The 19,124-nt window shown below is 43.0% G+C and overlaps 1 protein-coding gene across 1 annotated transcript in view; it reads left to right on the top strand.

Moving 5' to 3' along the window:
• LRRC4C (leucine rich repeat containing 4C) overlaps positions 1-19,124 on the top strand; it is a 1,197,586-nt gene that overhangs the window by 418,197 nt on the left and 760,265 nt on the right. The window contains exon 2 of the mRNA XM_085643468.1: positions 7,210-7,302. The gene's annotated coding sequence lies outside the window, so the exon portion shown is untranslated. The remainder of the gene's footprint in view (positions 1-7,209; positions 7,303-19,124) is intronic.

Raw genomic sequence — 19,124 nt, forward strand, 5'->3', positions numbered from 1 at the left:
TTTTTTTTGTTAAATAATTTTTATTAATGTAATAACAAAAGTACCAAAGTTACAGTGCAGCATAAGATGAAACAATAGAATAATAAAGTGTATAACATCAAAAAATATTATAATAAGAAGCAATCTAATTCAGAGATCATGAGGAGAAGGGAAAGGAGATCATCCTATGGTTAAGAAATGAATAAGAAGAATAAGGGTACGTATTAGGACAAGTAGAAAACATGCACAAGCGCATTCGGAAACATAAAGCCCCAGCTTTACTCAGCCTTTGTGTTGTTCTTGCGTCGCCGGGGCAATTCTGGGGACCCCACATTTGCCACCTCCTCATTCTCAATCTTGCACTAACCCCATGGGGCACTTGACCTTCCCGGGTGGTATCCCAGGGATTCAGGAGAGGTATACTACTTGCGCCCTGGCTGTCTTCGGTCCCCGAATCAACCAATTGGTTTTCTTACTTCGTTGGGGCCCAGGTGGGCCAATTTGAACAGAGAATGTCTTGTTTTGCTCCTGTGGCCAGCTCTAGGAGGGAGTTTTTCAGGTCTATACACACACAAAATTTGCATTTGTTTTGGCAAGCTGGATTTCACTCTTACAGCTTTCTCCTACCTGGGCACCTGCAGAGTGCCAGCCCTGCACCCTCCAATTCCCACAGCCTCCTGGTTGGTCATTGCAGAGACCTTGGGGCAGCAGAAGTCATGGTCCGCGTCCATCAGGAGGTCACACTCCTGCAGGGCTAGGCTACAGAAGATACAGGGGACTGCTCCGGGGCCCCTGCAAGCAGACCCATCCCTTTACTGCCCCACAGAGAGTGAAGGGGGATCAGCGCCACTGGCTCTAGAGAAATAATCCTAATCCCTGGGTGACAGGTTTCTTCTCTCTTCCCTCAATACCCATCTGTACTCCAAAGACTTTCCATTGTTCCAGGTTCTCTTTTAAGAATGGGTGGAAAGTTCTAGAAGGTTGGCACCTAAGCCCAATTCTAGGGTGACACTTTACACCACCTTGCCCCAATATTTTTGCCCAGCATTTTGGGATATTCAACAGGGTTATTAGAAGTGGTCTTGTTGAAAGATCTCTTTGATAGCCTAAAACCACACCCCTAACTGGTAAGGCTGCCTGGTCCCTTCCCTCCAAAACGTGAAAGAGGAGCCACTGCTGTGTTTATCTTCAGAGGTATTGCCTTTCCCCTCTGTTTCTGTGGGCTTGCACCTCTCCCTCTTAGTGAGCTGAGTCAGTGAAATATGACAAATCCTCAAGTGCCAGATGGAGAGCAGATATCAATTAAACTGCATTGGGTCTGCAGTCAGGGTCCATTGTTACTCTAAACTTGTCACTGCACCTAAATCTCTAGGCCTAAGAAGGTTGAAACTGTTCTTTGGTACAGATTTCGCCCCTCAGGTGTACTTCAGTTAAGCACCCACTCTTTTCAGTCTAGCACTGCAGACCTACGCTATGAATGCCCACTCACAATATTATGCCTATACCAGGTCAGCACCGATCCCTGACTGGTCCCTTCTACAACAGGCTACCTGTGTGCAGAGACCAGATGGAGATAGATGGTAGTCCCACACGCTCTTCCCTCACACATGTGCACATTCATCTGTTCACAAGTTCATGTGCAACCAGCCCAGGGCCTCTTACCACAACTGCGCAGCAGCAGACCCTATCATAAGGGCGGACACTGGTGGCTAGTGCTCCCTATCTAATATGAGAGCTTATACTATGTGAGACGTAGGTAGTTAGACTCACTCATTGGAACTCATTACCCAGATAGATTAAAAAGTGATAAACCCAGGGGGTTAAACTGGTGAAACCTATTTCCCACAATAACATTAACACTAACTATAACACGGCATAACATAATTAACATCATGTAATCATTCTACTATGATAAGATGGGACTATCGGAAAATGCTCAAGGTATTTCAATACCGATATATTTAATTACTTACTATATTACAAAGGTCCATGCTTAAAGATTAACTTAGTATTGAGACTGTAAAATATTTTTTTGTACAATTCCTACACATTCATGGTAGGTGCGGTGATTTAATAAGGCAAAGTAAGGTTGTTAGGATCTGACTTCCCCTCTCCCTCGCCCTCTCTGTTCTTTTTTGTGGGTCACAGCCTGCATTCACCAAAACCGCATGTGCCCTGCTGTATCCCTACCTGCACTTTATTCCTTGTAGCATATGCATGTTTGCACTTTCTGTTCTAGTTTTTAAAATATTCATGTTTAATTTGAGCTCTTGGTGAAATCCTGCTAGCTGTGAGTCCAGCTCTCTCCCTGTATCCAGGACATTTAGTTTGTGCCAAAGAGTGGTGTTCTTTCCTAAAGAAACGCCATAAAGAAAAATATTTATCAATGTTTTTTGGCCAATATAGTTGTTTCATTTTTTTTTTATTCCATGCCATGTTACTACCTTAAAGTTTCTAACAGTAATTCTAACGAACTGAAAATGATGAATGCATCAGCAATTATAAATGTCTGAAAGGTAAATCACTAGTTTAATAGTTAACAATCATACATGATAGTCACCTTCTAGGATAATAAATACTTTTCGCCCATTAAAATGTTCCCTTCCGTGTAATTAAAATTGTATTATATGATCCTGCCACTAATTGAAACCTCATTGTGTGTCACTCAAGCATTGCAGACTTATTCAGGCTTAAAATCTCGTTTTTTTCCCATTATTTCAAAAGATGAATTCATGCAGCATTGACTTTCTTTTATTTCTCAAAACTGATTAGAATATTCGTTTTGTCCTGAAGAAGGCCGCAATCAACGTTTCTTAGGTCACTTGCCATTATGTAATGCTTCATCTCCTGCAGAAGTGTCAGAGAGATTTGGGTGAAGGTTGTGCTGTGGTCTGATGTTTTAGCCATGAATTGGCGCTCAGTGGTATGAATATGGTCTATGTTTAGCTGGGCCATGTGGTTATGTCCACATACTTTAGTCCACATTTACACATAAAATACATTGTCTCATTTAGAATCCCTTCCAACTTCACTACCACGTCAGTAATTGTTATAGTTAATTTTATTAGAATGCCTCACAAAATATGTATATGTAGCATTAAATAATAGCTCAAGATTTTCCCTACGTCACCAATGGCTCCGCAATAAGTTTTGAAACAAAAGTTGTTTTACTTTCTTTTACATGCTGGGAATAAAATGCGTTTTTTGGAGAGTTAAAAAAAAAGTCTTTTTTCCTGCTGATACTAATTTCAGTGTTTGCACGATTGTACATGTGTTAACCATTGATTTTTAGAACAGCACACAATTCGTATTTTTTGTGGGAAAATAATTCATATTAAGAGGAAGGTGTAGTTTTCACATTAAACTTCCTCTTCAAATCAGGCACCTTATTGCCAGAGGTTATTATTACTCATGCCACTATCTGGACCTAATACTAGGAAAATGAGTGGAATCTGGGGTTGATTTATGTGTGTACATTACTCCCCATTTTTTACATGCTGGTAGAATTTATTTGTTTATGGAAAATGACTCAGGCAGCATGTCGCTTACCTGATGGAAGTCATTTGTATTCGGATAGCCCTTAAGCTTTTAGTTTGTCTGAGCCTCAACTTCCACTTAAGGCTGCATCGCTGCTCTATCACAAGTGTGCTTTGTTAACTAGCCATTCTCTCATGTACAAATCAAGGTAATAATAAATGGAGCAAACACAAGATGATGGACGGAGCACTGAAACTTTTTCAGACACTCACCCCCAGTGTCAGATCTGGGTTTAATCCATCATCGTTCTTTATCTCACTTCGCCACTCCAGCTCAGACCCAGCCATATGCAAATCAGTCTTGACCCTGTTTTTTTATGGGAACAGTCCAGCCTGAACTGCCAGGCCAGGTCTTCCCTGAACCAGAAACAAGCATCCTCGGACCAGTTTCGAGTAACACCTCTCATCAGCCAGGCTAACTTGAATCCAGTGGCAAAGTGAGCAAGGGACTCACGTCTGGGCATACCCTTCCAATTTAGGGCAAACAGAGCAAACACAAGGAGATGATGGACGGAGCCCTGAAACTTTTCAGACACTCACCCCCAGTCACAGATCTGAGTTTCATCCATCATCGTTCTTTAGCTCACTTCACCACCCCAGTTTATACCCATCCATATGCAAATCTGTCTTTACCCTATTCCTTATGGGAACAGTCCAGTCCGAGCTGCCAAATCAGGTCTGCCAAGGATGGAAACCGGCATCCTAGTACCGGATTCGGAATAACAACCCTCATCAGCCAGGCTAACTTGAATCCAGTGGCAAAGTGAGCAAGGGACCCATGTCTGGGCATACACTGAGGTGATGGAGCCCTGACTGACCTACACTTCCCACTGGGTGAGTAAAAAGTTCAACAGGGCCCACTATTGAATTTTGTTTGTTGTTGTTCATAGTGTCCCCATGGGCATTCTTCTTCCTCCACATGACAGCCTAACCAACATGTGTGAACCTGTGCACATCTCACCAAATGGTGCTGAGCTTCTGTCCACACTAGAAGCCTCTACTCCACAAACTGCATTAAGTCAACAGTCTGTCTGTTTTTGGTCCAGATCCCACTGGAATTAGTATTTTCTTCTCGCTTTATCTTTTCCAGAAGAGTGTTAGACCTAGCCCTCCTTGCAGGGTCATCCACAAATGTTTTGCCTTCACCCCTTTCATTCTCTGGATTTCGTTTTAGTTAACCTTTCACCTTTGTGCTCTTTACCATTGCTAACCAGTACTAAGGTGCTTGTGCTCTCTCCTTCAAACATAGTAAAATTGGATTACAATCAGTTGCCACATTTAACCTACGTATAAGTCTGTTGTAAAGTGGTACCTGCAAATTAAAGGCTACTAGTGAGCCACTAGCACTTGTTGTGCCACCACTTAAGTAGCTCTTCAAAACATATCTCAGGCCTGCCATTGCAGCCTGTGTATGCAATTTTGAACTGTCAATTCAACTTGCAAAATAACTTCTTTGCCAGGCCTAAACTTTCAACAGTTCTCTTCTGGACATGCACGTCCACTTCAGAGGACTGTCCTGCTGCTTGACGCCTGCCTTGAATTCTCAGAGGACTGTCCTGCTGCTTGACGCCTGCCTTGAATTCTCAGAGGACTGTCCTGCTGCTTGACGCCTGCCTTGAATTCTCAGAGGACTGTCCTGCTGCTTGACGCCTGCCTTGAATTCTCAGAGGACTGCCCTGCTGCGTGAGGACTGCCCTGCTGCTTGAGGACTGCCCTGCTGATTGAACCCAGGATCACCATGGTGACTCCGAGTGCTAGTTATATGGCCTCCTGTGCTGTGCAACAGGGACACAATAAAGCCAAAACATAGAAATCTTCGTTGCAAACATAGACAAAAGTGACATGGAAACATAGAGATCTTCATTGCAACTTTGTCCATCGGCTTCCCAACAACATCCGTTGGCTGCCTTCCTCAACTAAACTTTATCTTCTCAGGCATTTTACCATGAAATTCCTTATAATTTTGAAGATAAGCCAAGAGCAAACCCTACACTATTCAGCTTGCGATCCTTGCGGGGAAGTTCTATTGCAACCCACAAAATGGTATTGAGCTCTATACAAATGCTACAATAGAATGCATAACAAACAGTACCTCCTACATCTCTTACCAGTATTTCTAAAGGTAAATACAATTATTTTAAAAGATTGCATAAAGTGTCATTGTAAGGACTTTGTCACATGTGTCATGCGTCCTAATGTGAAAACGTCAAAAGTGGATGGTCCTAAACAGCTTAACCTAGTACTCACTGCAGAGATCAGTGCGTGGCCTGGAGATCACAGACTCGTATCATGTAACATCATCATACTTTGCTGAACCAATAGAAGAAGTGTCTTGAGATACATACCAACGAAACATGTGACTTTCCACCTCTTCAAGGGTAAACATGTTGAGGCAACTACCCTATTAAAATATTAATATTAGTAATAATAATAATAATAAAAGAACAATAATTACTATTATTATTGCTATAATTATCATCCTGATTACTATTATTATTATTATTATTAATATTATTATTACTGCTGAAATATTAATAGTAGTAGTGATCGAAATACCAATAGTATTACCCATAATAATAATATCAATAACAATAATAATAATATCAATAATAATGATAACCATAATAATGATAATATCAATAATAATAATACCAATAACAGTAATACCAATAATAATAATATCAATAATAGTAATAATAATAATAATAATAATAATAATAATAATAATAATATCAATAATATTAACTGAAACATAACAATAGTGATTGTTATTATTATTTCTGTTGTTTTTATTGCTAATATTAATAGTAGAAATAATAATAATAGCAATACTAATAACACTAATACTAACAATAGTGAGTATTGTTATTATTACTAATATAAATAGTAGTACAAATATTACGAGTAGCAATAATATTAACAGTAATAATAACAATATTGAGTAGTGTTATTATTATTACTGATACTATTATTACTAATATTAATAGTAATAATAATAGCAATACTCATGGTGGGCTAGATTCGCTCTCTGTCAATACAACTTACATAAATACATCGATCCAGAGTAGTAGTATTGGTAGTTGTAGTAATGTTAGCACTGGTGAACTAGTAGTAGATGATGTGGCAGTATAACTACAATACAATACGGTGCAATACTAGCAGTCCCACAACTACTATTGCGCTGTAACATTTTTATAGCTCTACCTATCACGGTTGTGGCCCCAAAGCGCTCTCCTGGGCGGTCGGCTAAGAGTGTTTGCTGGATGTTGTTGGTAGAAGGTAGGTCTGTAGTGAGAAGCAGCCTAAAGTAACATTTAACTCAGACATGGATCCTTTTCCCACTGCTTTGTGCCATGAAAGCATATCTGGTGTTCTCTTTGAATCTCTTTTCCAAACTCTTGGCACTGACATTAGCCGGAGGGACAGCATGTGTGATCCCAACAAAGGCTCGCGCTCTGGTCCTGCTAGTGATGAACTGATCCCATGATTGAATAACTCATGAATGCACTTTCAAAAGAAACAGAAGCAAATTCAGTCTTTACATGTTTTACCTGGAAATGTTACCAAATAATTAAGTGAATGAAAATGTTAGCATGGGCCTGCAGTCTTTGGGGGTCTGTAATACCTCTTCAAACCTCACAGCCACTGCATACAGACCAGGCAGTAAAGAACAAATGCTCTTTGTGTTTTCTAGTGCATCGATGAAGATCCTTGGATGAATGGCTTTGGAACTCAAAAGACCCTGCCATGAGATGGATGCCAAGAGGTTCTCTTGGAGGTGATAATGGTGAGTTACTTTCCATTCTGATGTTTTTTTATGATCTGCTTTGTTTTGCTTGACTTCCTGTTTTAGCCCATGAAAATCTTTTCTTTCTGTCCTTCCTCTCCAGACATACACCCATTCTGCAGGTTTCTTAAGTATACAAATAGGTAACTATTGAGGACTCTTTAAGTATACGAATAGGTGACTATTGAGGACTCTTTAAGTATACGAATAGGTGACTATTGAGAGATGAATCGTTTTTATTTGATTTTGCAAATAAATGTAAGGTTACAACAATACCGGTACCCGCGTTACTGGAGCCAACAAACTGCTGAAATGCCATGGAGTGTGTATGAGGAACATTCTCCTTGGTACACGGTTGTTGCTATATTATTGTATCGTGTAAGTAGATCCGCCTCTAGGGACCTGTAGGGGATTCACTCTCACTTGTCATACATGGTTGGGGCTACCCTTGCTGCCCTTAAACTCAGAGCGGATTTGGGAAGAGTGGAGAAGAGGCCAATCACATTGGGGGGAGCACAGAAGGGTGAGGAACTTAGGAGTTTAGGCAAATAAGCATTGTGGTGAGAGCTTCCCTACGTGAAGCAGCAGAGATAAAAGTTTAGAGGGCGGGTAAGTCAAGTAATGTGTGTATGGATGGAGCGGAGGCAGTGCGCAGGGCTTGTGTGATGTCATGGGATTGGGGTAACCAATTGGATGCATTGCTTGTACTTTTCTAGGAGGTTGTCCCAGGCAGCAGACAAGGGGAATTTGCAGAGATGGTGGGCTTCCTCATAATGAACGGCATTGGTTTTAGGCCTCCTCCATTTAATCATGGCTCCTTGCCATGCTGTTATTAGTGGCGCCACGGACGCCCTTGAGTAGTTTAATTTTTTGTTTGGTCAGACTACACCCCCTTCACTAGTGGGCCCCTTGAAGCATGAGTTGTCAGTCAGGTATGAGGTTTCTTGATGGTGCAGAAGATCAACTATTTTAAAACAGATTTAATGGTCACTTCTTGTTTTCATAAGTATTATCATGAGCAAGTCACTAAAAATCTCTCTACTACACACTTTTGATATGTGTAATGCAAGAACACATACATTGGTTATTATTTTCAAGGATCCATCCTGTGAATTTTGTCACAATTGATCTGAAAACCCAAGCGGACATCATCAAACAAAGCAAGATTATAGAATGACTATTGTTGGCGAATGTTCGAGGTATAGGGCTGGGCAAAGAGAGCCAAATTCCCGCTACACTGGTTACCCCCTTAAGTAGGATGTGCAAAAGTGTGAGGTGGTGATATCCTGCTAGAGCTATCTGATGTTGTATACTTTTGATGTGTAGCCTAGGCTCTGGAAGGGCTTATGGGCTCAACCCTATTTTGCTTTGGTTCATGAGATAGCGTAGGGACTTTCGTTTTCTGACTTTACCTTTCCTCGAAAGAAAACATCACTGATAAGCACATATTTAGTTATAACATAGCAATAGCATGCCAGGACCATAGACAGAGAATTATACAGAGGAACAAATATCGAATTTGCTAGATAATCCCTCTCTTTTAAGTGACAGTAATGTCACTGTTGCCAATACCAAACTAGATAATACAGAAAAACCTGGTGTGTTGGTCTGAAGAAATAATGTTCTTATCAGTTGCATTGCAATGGGAATGATTGGTGATTTAGTCCATCGGCCAAAACCTCCTAGAACAATTAGGTATTTAAACATTGATTGAAACTTGAAGACTAATTTATCTACCCATTTGACATAGATAGGAAATAAGGGGATAGACAATATGCACCCGTTTTAATTGGGATCCTATCCTTAATGTAATGAGCGGTTTATCTGAACCAGCAGATTGATGACATGCCTTTGGTGCTCCAGCAGCATGCCCGCTGCACATCAGGCAGCAAAATAGGTCCAGTTAACAACACTGTAAATTATGATAAGTAAAAGTGAGTTCAGGCCCCCAATTCAAGAAAAATAACAAATGGCAAAATGAGTTAAAATGTATACTCAAAGTCCAGGTATCCTTTAGCCTGGTGGAACATATAAGGATAAAACAACAGACATTTATATATATATAATGTTCATATTCTTTGATGAAGCAATGCTTTTTTGTGATGAAAATCAGGCTAGAAGTATCAGTGCATTTCCTGGGTCTGCACTAGAGCTGCCAATAAGTGGCCCAGTAACTGTAATAAAGATATAGGGCCTCATTTATGAAAAGTGACGCGTTGCTGCGAGAAAACAGCGATGCGTCACGTTTCATTGTGCCCTCCTTGCGACACCAATGATGCGTCATATTTACAGTATGATGCATCATGTCGAATGGAGTTACAGATACGTCAGTATTTCTCAGGTATCTGTAGGCGCAAAAATGCTCATTGCTGGAGTTTGTCACTAAAGTGACGCCACTCCAGCAATAGGTCATTACACATGGGCAAGTCCCATGTGAAATGTGCCGGCATCAGTCTTACGCCTGCCATGAGGCAGGCGTGAGATTTTGACGCATTTGCTTCCTAGAAGTGGTGCAGTGAAATCTTATAGATTTCACTAAGTCACTTCTACGACACTTTCTTGCATCAGAAGGCTCCCCCCCTGCATACATTATACCTGGTGCAGGTATAATGTGGCGCAGGGGGTTTACAAAGTGACGCATCTACCTCGATGTGTCACTTTGTAAATATGGTGCAACAAGGCTAATTTTTTACGCCGCTGGTGAGTCACAAAAAGTGACGCACCGGAGTAGCAAAAGTGGCGCAAGGGGCAAAGTGGCACAAGGGGCTTGTAAAGTAAAAATACATCTCCATCTTACACCAGGCAGACGTGAGCCATGTATGTCAATCCAGCTGTACCAGAATTGGTCCAGTTGGCATCAATGTAAATAAAAATATGATAAAGTGAGCCCAGGCATCCTCCAAAGTACAAAGGAAAACAATACAAAATAGAGCAAATATTAAGGAGCATCAAGGGCCAGGCACCCCTCGGCCAGCTGGCAAATGCAAGGGAAGTAACAATCCAGTATGATTAGCTGGAGCAGTACAGTTGCTTGTTGGAATATTAGGCAAGTACATCAGTGCCACTCTGCAGCCACCATTTAGTGGCCCGCCAGTCTTGTATTGTGCACAGAATTAAGGAGGTTGGTGAACTCATCCTTTAATACATCAGGGGCCTGGCTTGGTGCCCAAAGATGGCAGCTGCAGGAACAAAGAGCTCCTGGACAGCCCAATAAATGCTAAAATATCTGGAACACATACAGACATCTATTGTGCAGAATATATACCCAGCGCTAGTGGCCTAACACTACTGTGCTCACCGGCAGCCCCTGATTACCACTACCCTGGGTAGCATGACCCTTGCTTGTAATGCTGCCAGGGCCTGCTCTCCTAGGTCTACTGCGTATGGCAAGGGAAAGCTAGGGCGACCACGCTTGGAAGAGGAGCACCACAACCGCAGAGATCAGGATGAGAGTCGCAACATGATCCGGCCCATGACCAACCTACAATGCTGGTGCCTGCCCTGCTAGATCGTAGAAAGTAGGAGGGTGCTTTGTCCGCCATCACGGTCACCTGTGGGTCAGCGGCCCAGGTTGTCCAACTAACCTGTGGACTGGGTAGGGCCCCCAAACATAGGTTTACCCTCTGAACCTTGCCCTCCTTCTCCCTCTAACCACGGGGGTCTGATTGAGCCAACCACACAGAAGCTTGACTGGGCCGAGGCCTACTACCGGCTTGGGCTGGGATAGCTGTGCAGGCCTCCTTCTCTATCCTCAAAATCTGACTTGCAGTGGAGGCTGTAACTCCTGCCGTGCACGAGAAGGCCTGGTCTCCCTAGAAGCACGCTTGCCGGGACAGATTGGCAGCTTGCCTGACTGGGTCAAATGCCCCCTGTGGACCTTCCCATTTTGGAACCTTGGCTGTCCTAACCCCTATTTTAGTGGGGAACAACATGCGGCCAATTCTTTGTCACTGCTTGAGCTACTGTCATACCTCATGAATTAGTGAGAGATATCCTCCAGGATATAATCTCCATGCCAGTGGACCTCATGAGAGCAATATCACCTCTATCTGAAAAACCTGACCAGATACTACATTCCATCGCAGACACCACAGCGGCACTAGAGAATTAGTGGATGCGTTGGCCAAAAATCTTAGTCTATTACACAATGATCAATGTAAACTGTCACTAAATGACTTACATCCTCAGGCAAATGACCGCCATAGGCAGATTGCAGCACTCACAGATAAGATGTGGAGCCTAGAAGGAAGGGTGGAAGACTAAGAGGGGTCCTCTTGTGTCCTCAGCCCTTGGGGTGTTGTGTTTTCCGCACCTGGTCTCATGCGACATGACTTTCCCACTGACATCACACCACCTATAATGTCTAAACCAAATTGGTATCCTGTATGTCCAGGGAATGAGCTGGACAAGACGACAACACAACATTCATGCTTATTTGCAGTGCAGAGGCTTCCTCATTGATTTCCAATGAGAGACACCATTGGCCAAGAAAAAAGATGGTGAGGCTCATGCTACTGTACTGAACACTTCAGCTATGACCGGGGTACTATGATATGGGTCAGACACTCAGTCCCCTTAGATTCTAGAGAAGTAGCATTAGATACAGAGGGGTGATCTGAATACTTAGAGGGGCTGCTGGGTGGCTCGCTATTCTTGCTGGCTTGCATATATACTCCGAATGTCAGACAGCCCCAATTTTTGGCAGACCTGTGTTCACACCACCTTTACTGGGCCCATCTTCCCTGTACCAACAGTGGGGACTTGAATTGCATACTGAACACACAGCTAGATAAGTAATTCACTCTACTCCCACATACGCGTGCAGTACGAAAAACCGGGATACTCATGTTTAGGGTTCATATTGGTCTTTATTAATAGCCATATGGAGGACTAGCCACCCAGATACTAGGGATTAACCCTACTACTCCACCCTACATGACTTACATGTCTGTTTAGATCACTTTCTTTGCCAGCCCTTCCTACAATCACAGGTCCTAAATTCCTAATAGCTGGGCAAGACACTATCAGACCATAACCCCTTCCTATTGTTCCTCACATTGGGCAAAAATATATCCCTGCCCCGAATTGGAAGCTGCAATCCACCAAACTAGAAGACTCGGCTTTCAGACAGCAGATCCGAGAAGACAGCATAGACTACGTTGCTGACTACAGAAGTGCCGTCTCTTCCAAATTGGTAGAATGGGACTTATTCAAAACTGTTCTCCATGGGCACTGCACTCGCACAGTGATTGGAGTGCAATGTACCCTAGCCCGTTACTTTAATAGGGTAGAACTATCCTTAAAAATCAAAGAATTGGAGGAATGTAGCATCCATAGCCTCAACACAAAATTGTCCTTGTCCAAGGGCCACCAAGCACAACTTGTCGAATCACTATGAAGCTCACCTTCCAAAAACTCATCCCGGGTGGGATAAATTGAGCAGACTAGTTGCAGATGAAACAAAACTCCCCCAAATTCCCCTCTCTGCTATCCATACCATAAAGAACTTCATAATACATATGCAAGCAGATATCCACACCGTTTTTACAACCCAATATGGCGTTCTATATGAATCCTGCCACACAGGGCCAAATATCTGAGTTTTTTGAAGGCCTGGTCTTTCCTGGAATACCTGTTGACCACATCGAGGTACCGGAGTGCCCTATCACAGAACAAGAGATCCAAGGGACAGTTTGCGACTTAACCATGAGTAAGTCTCTAGGCTTAGATGGACTCACCATCAAATTCTATAAAACCTACATAGACCTAGTAGCACCATGCCAAGTCGGCCTTTATAATAGACTGCAGAAAGGGTACTCTCACACCCTCTATGAGGGAAGCCCTAGTAGTTTCCCTCCATAAACCCGGCTGGGAACCCCTTAAAGTGGGCTCATTTAGACCCTTGGCAATACTATTAGATCCTAAGCAAAATATTGGTGATTAGATTAATGGGACTGATGCCGGTGCTGGTCCACCCTGACCAGATCAGTTTAATTTCAACAAGATCCACTTCTGTAAACATCGGACGTTTACACAATCGAATGAGCAGAGGTGCACAGCAATGACCGTATGCTTCAAGTCTTATTTTGGACCTCGAAAAAGCAGTTAACATGCTAGCTGGAGCTGCTCCGCCACATGGGATTAGGAGGCGAAATGAGGCAAAGGATCGAATAACTATACACTGTCAGAACTGGCCGGCTCATATCAGGCGCTTTAGCTGTCCAGCGGGGCACCAAACAGGGATGTCCCCTCTCTCCACTACTGTTCTGATTTGAGATGAAACCCTTAGTGATGCAACTTCATATCCAGGGCCAAGAATGGGGCAAATCCCTTGAGAATGAGATACATGTACCATCGTTGTATGCGGGTGACACGCTTATTTACGTTAGAGTTATTGGTAAGTGGGTACTTACCACAGCACAGGACCTTAACACCTTCAAAAATGTCTCTTGCCGGGGTGTGAACTGGTCAAAAACATGTATTTTGGTTTTAAACTCCCACTGCCCGGGACAAGACATAGTATTAGAAGGCCATCAGGTCAACTGAGAGGCTACAGTCTTCAAATATTTGGGCATTAACATATATCGCTTGAACTTTGATCTGCTCGGCAGCAATCTGATGAGAGCAATATCTCCCCTTGGATTCCTCACCCACATCTTCTGGAGAACCCTTTCACTGACGAGCCGCAGCCCATACAGTCACGAGCGTGGGACGGTGGGGCCAGGTGGGGGGTATTTTGACAGAAGACGAGGGAAAAATATTTTTCATTTAATTTTCCCTTGTTATTGTCTGTCAAAATCTCCCCCACCGCTCTTGCCTGCACAGGCCCCGGCAGTCACTGACCATCCGTCCCTGGAAGGGTAGTCCTCACAAAAATGATAGTTCTACCAAGGCTATTATTTTACGAATTCACCCCTATGATAACCTCAGCATCTCTTTCATATACTAGATGGGATGATGGGGGAGTTCATTTGGAGTAGAGACCACCGCAGAGTAGCATTGTCTAAACTACGGCTCCCGGTGGAAGTCCGTGGCCTGGGGGCTCCGTACTACGAGCATTACTACCTTGCGGCACAGTTACACTGGCCTTCCAGATGGATCGAAGGCCGGCTCCCACAAGAAGCGGATCATTCATCCAAACAGGGCACCCTAGATTTATTCTGTAAGGCTTGCCTCCCAAATGCCACTCCCTCGCCCCCAGATACTTTCACAACCTCTTTCGTGCGGCGCACAACTGATGCCGCAGCGCCTTATCCGTCGAAGCCACAGGTGGCGCTCCCGGGATCCCACTCCGCAGTCCGAAAAACACACTTAATAAAAAGATAGTTTAAAAATCATTTAAAATGAGGACTTCTAAGGGATAGTTAATGTGAAGAGCACACAGTCTGAAAATCTAGACATTTTGTCATCGTGAGGGCGACCACACCTGTGGAAGAAGGGCATGCTGGGTGAAGCAAGAATTCTTAGTATTTTAAAAGGTGCAATTTTGACACTAGCCAGATAAATAAAACATGAGTCGCTGACCTGTAATTTGTAGAGCAAAGAGTTCCCATCAATAATAAAGTTTTGAGACCTGCTGAGATGGCTCCCCCGCGGAGTCCTTTTTAACTCATAGCTCCTTACAGTCCAATAGTTTACCATATTTGAACTCGCATCTCTCAGAGTTTGTGTTGCTCTGGCGTTTCAGAGCCTTGGGTTCCTTCATTTGTGTTTTATCTTGCTTGCAAAAATAGTTTTCTCTTCAACCACTGCGCTAAAAGCTCACAAATCCATGGTATGTATTCCAGGCAACGCAGCCCATTTTAGCAACTTCACGGTACTATGCTGATATAGTGTCAGTGCATTTTACAAGGACCAGACAGTGAGGAAATCTGTGTTTTAATTGTTTCCACTTTTCAGTTGCACTCCTATTACCAATCTAGGGAGACTGAACTGAAAGGGTGCACCTGCTGGAATTATTTTTTTTGGTCCATGAAGCTTGTGAAACCAAAGGTTTGCTGTTCTTAGGCACTGTCAGTAGCAGATATTTTCAAGGTATTCACTGCATATAAAGTATTAAATGCAGGTGAAGGTAAATTATTCAATGCATGGACCTTAGAAGGATGAATGGCAAGTTTGTGCTTACGGATTCGAACTCTTGACTTTGAGATCCACACAACTTGAGGTCATTAGAAAATCTCTTGTCAGGCAGTCAGGGCTGTCTAAAGTTGGCTAAGATCAGCCAGATCCATGTCTGATAGTCACAAGGAGAATGATTTACACAAAATGCATCTGAAAGGCAATCATTTCCTTAGGTAGGGATGAGCCCTCCTTCCCCATTTACACACACCCTGTTCTGGGAATAGTATAGGGCAGGCTGTGTGCACTCTGGAGAGTCCAAGCACTTGCACTCTCATTTGAAGTGGCCAATTTTCACCAGGAGCCGTCACTCTGGGTGGAATTCCATCCCCTGCAGTTGCCAGTGTCTCCGAGCCCAGGAGTATGGAGTCCACAAGCTAGGCCTGGTGGTTGTGAGCACACTGACTCCAGATTTCACTTTGCTGCTGCAGGAGATGCAGGTAGCAGCAAACCGAGGCCCCCGGCTGGCAGGATGCCGGGAGCGAGAAATGCTCACCCCGGGCAGTCAGAGGCCTCCTCTGACCACCTGGAGACCCACATCACCTACCCTAACGCAGTCCTGACACCTGCACACTGATGAGAGGAGGCGGACAATGTCAGCGGTTTTACCCCCAAAATGGGGAAAGTGCACAGTTAAGGTTCTATTATTTCCGGGTGCATGCCATTATTCTCCATTCTGGGGAGAAAACTCAGAATAGCCAGAATTTGGGGCCACATGTATGAAAGTTTTTTGCATTCGCAAATGGTACAATTCGGTAAAATCGGCCGTTTTTGAATGCAAAATACCCTTTCATGATGTATGAAAGGCTTTGTAGTCCAATTTTGGGTAATTGCATAAAAATATTAGCAATTACCTAATATTGCGACTACAAATAGGGAATTGCAAATTGCTATTCCCTTAGCACATACGTGAAGCATTTTCCAAATTATCATCGACTTCAAATCAATGGAAACCATGAGCAAACTTTGAAAAATGCACAAAAATGCATTTTTCAAAGTGCCATGTAGTGCACAACGGCAACACGTGTGCACATTTATTTTAGGGTGGTTGCTTTGGGGGGCCTTAGGCCCCCAGGCACCCTTGGCTTTGCGTTACCTAATTTGCGATTACCAGTTTGGAAATCATAAATTAGCTAATGCAAAAATTTCTATTTGGTAATCACAAAATAACTATTTGATACATGTGGCCCTTGGTGCAAGGATAGTGCAAGAATCAGGGATTTTAGCCCCCTGAAACCCCGGCACTAGATTACGGCCTTCAAGTAAGTGGCCTTCCACACACCATGATATTCTGGGCTAGATGAAGCAGATGCTTTGTCCAGCCACATAGAGTCTGTCAGGTTCCATGTGAAAAGGTAAAGAGAAACAAGCATTTGCAAAGCCAGTACCTCTCACACTTGAGGTCTATTGGCTCTGCCGTTGCCTTTTGTCTATGCTGTGCACTGTAGAGCATAAACAAATGGAGAAAAAAAGTGTGATGACACAGCTGCTGGTGGACATGTCATTTTGTCTGCTTGTGCATGCATCATAATGCAAGCGCTTACAAAACAACGCAAATCTGAAACGGTTGGGCAGTGAATGCAAAAGCACCGCATGAGGGAGAGCAACATGGGGGATGATGGGGAAGTGCACAAGAGAGCAAGAACAACATGGAGTGAAGAGGGAGGGGAAAAGTGCACCGCTGAGACAAGGAAACACAGAGCACGGGTGAAGCGAGTGGTCAGTGCGACCTTGGGAAAGAAGCACATGAGGACAGAAAGTTAAAAAAACATGCACTCTCATGAAGTGCTTGAGCAAAATTAAAAAGTAGTTCCCTAAACGTAAGCAGTGTAAGGACACAAGTAAAGAGGGTATGCTTCAAGGAAGGGACAAAAAGAAGATGGACAAGGCAAGCCATTGCATCACAAACAAGCAAATGAGGATGACAATAAAGCAAAACACTGGTAAGGAAATGGCAGGTTTTAAGCCTGCCAGAAGATCTTTGTAAGCTGACTATAGGTCTTTTTCAATCAGGCAGCTGCACTGCCCGGTAGAATCAACCTAAAAATTAAATGGCCTCCTTTCTTTTGCCTTACAATCCTGGGCACTGATTATGCATTTAGAGAAAATTTATACCGCAAGGTTCGGAACATATAGGGCCCCTTTTTATAAGCACAAATGTGAATTTCAGAATGGCAGTAATGTGTTATTTGCACCAATTTTTCCCCTTGAGGTGTAGAAACTTGAATTGCCCTCATAGGTTCCACATCACTTTGTCTGGTGAAAATCACTTGGGCAGAATCCCCTACTTTGCACAAATGCTGAAATCATGCTTCAGGCCACAGAATAAAAAGCACAGGACCTGATTCAAAACCTTCATTTTGTACTACAAAACTACAGCAGTGCTATTCATGTCCTACAAAATGCAGTTCACAAACCTACAGCTGGAGACCTCTGCCTCGCTCATCTTTTCTGTGCCAAAGAAGAGGAGATCCCACACACATAGGAATACAAATTAGAAGTAACTATGGAATGGCATAGGGGGCTGGGGAATGGGAAATAATTAATACTGAATGGGAGCAGTTTATGGATATTTAAAGATGCCCACAGAAGAGTAAGACAATTGCAATTCACAAAATACACTTCAAAAGTTACTACAGCCATAAAGGTTTCAAAACAAGCTTAAATATACTGCCAGGGCCGCCTTTGGGGTGCTGCGACTGGTGTCACCACACCGGGCACCTAATTCAGTGGGATGTTGCGATTTTAAATATTTTATAGGTCTTAAAGCACCTACTGCTTACTTCCCTGTGTGGTCAGCACATTTCAGGTAACAATAAAAATATCAAGATAACTATCAATGTATCTGCAAGAGAGACAGGAGTTTTGTCTAGTTGCTGCCTTGACTCATAATAAATTAGTGAGAGGGTTAGTATGCCAGCTGCAAAGAAAGTGTACCACGCAGATCACAGAATGGTATTTTATACAGATAGCTCAGGGGGTTACTGTGTTTGTCATGGAGATCCTCTTGTTAATTGCAGTTAATAAATAACAATCCTAATTTAGCACAGTGCACTATGTACTGCCTCAAAGAGCTGCATGGAAATTGCAAGGCATAGGTTAGAAAGAACAGTATGGCTTTCCCCAGTCTTTCAAAATCGTAATATGACTAAAAAGGGGTTGTTTAGGTAGAAATACATTCTTATTTGTAAAGTCAACCACTGTATTATATATTTTAAATCCTGGGTTTGTATTCCTCCAGACCAAGTACTCCTAACATACGGTGCCTAATAGTATGGATGACGTGATTCATACACCTTATAGTCCTCATTGTCTTATATAACATTTCTGATACACTGATTAACACAAGTATGATTCATTCTGTGCATGATGTGTGTGTAATGTGAAGTGCTCTGAAGCCCTACACTGGTATGAGTAGCGCTGTAAAACAGATGAAATACATGTGAGAGAGCGGCTGTGGAGAGAAGATTGACACTTATCGAAGGGCTCGTAATGAGGGAATACATGGAGATGGAGTATTCCTGGGGTGGGGGTTAGGGGCAAGGGGTGCCCACAAAATGCTTTGCCCCACTTGCCACCAGCACTAAAGCTGGCCCTGTGTACATCAGCCCAGCATTTAAGCAAAGCAAGCAGCCCATACGGTTGACTACTGATTCTGCAACACACTCCTCCAGTAAAGAGCGGAAGCAGGGAATTAAGATAAC

This window comes from Triturus cristatus, chromosome 3_1 (genome assembly GCF_964204655.1).
Source record: "Triturus cristatus chromosome 3_1, aTriCri1.1, whole genome shotgun sequence".
NCBI lineage: Eukaryota > Metazoa > Chordata > Amphibia > Caudata > Salamandridae > Triturus > Triturus cristatus.